This window comes from Tupaia chinensis, unplaced genomic scaffold (assembly GCF_000334495.1).
Source record: "Tupaia chinensis unplaced genomic scaffold, TupChi_1.0 Scaffold000532_1, whole genome shotgun sequence".
Classification (NCBI taxonomy): Eukaryota; Metazoa; Chordata; class Mammalia; order Scandentia; family Tupaiidae; genus Tupaia; species Tupaia belangeri.
Window position 1 is genome coordinate 8264856 of NW_006160045.1, and position 304 is coordinate 8265159.

Genomic DNA, 304 nt, shown 5'->3' on the forward strand with positions numbered 1-304 from the left:
GGGGGAGCCGCCGCCGCCGCCGCGGAGGGAAGAGGGAAACTCGCTCCTCACCTCCATTTCTCCGCCAAAAAGTTTGTGGGCTAAGCCAGAGGGGGCTCTGGGTCCCCTCCTGGCCCCGCCGGGGCCCGGCTCGGGGCTGACGGCAAGCGGGGCTCGGTTCCGGGGAAGCGGGCAGACGGGGAAACTTACCCCCCTTCTTCGGCTGGAGCTCGGCGAGCTAGAGGCGGCGCTGGCGTTGGAGAGCGACGGCGGCGCGGCGGCGGCTGCGAACACAATTGAAAGATGGCTGACACCGAGGCTAGCC

The 304-nt window shown here is 70.1% G+C and overlaps 1 protein-coding gene across 1 annotated transcript in view; it reads right to left on the minus strand.

The window, feature by feature from the left end:
• Nucleotides 1-304, minus strand: part of H3-3A (H3.3 histone A) — a 10575-nt gene extending 10271 nt beyond the window's left edge. Inside the window, exon 1 of the mRNA XM_006157251.3 lies at nucleotides 190-304. The gene's annotated coding sequence lies outside the window, so the exon portion shown is untranslated. The remainder of the gene's footprint in view (nucleotides 1-189) is intronic.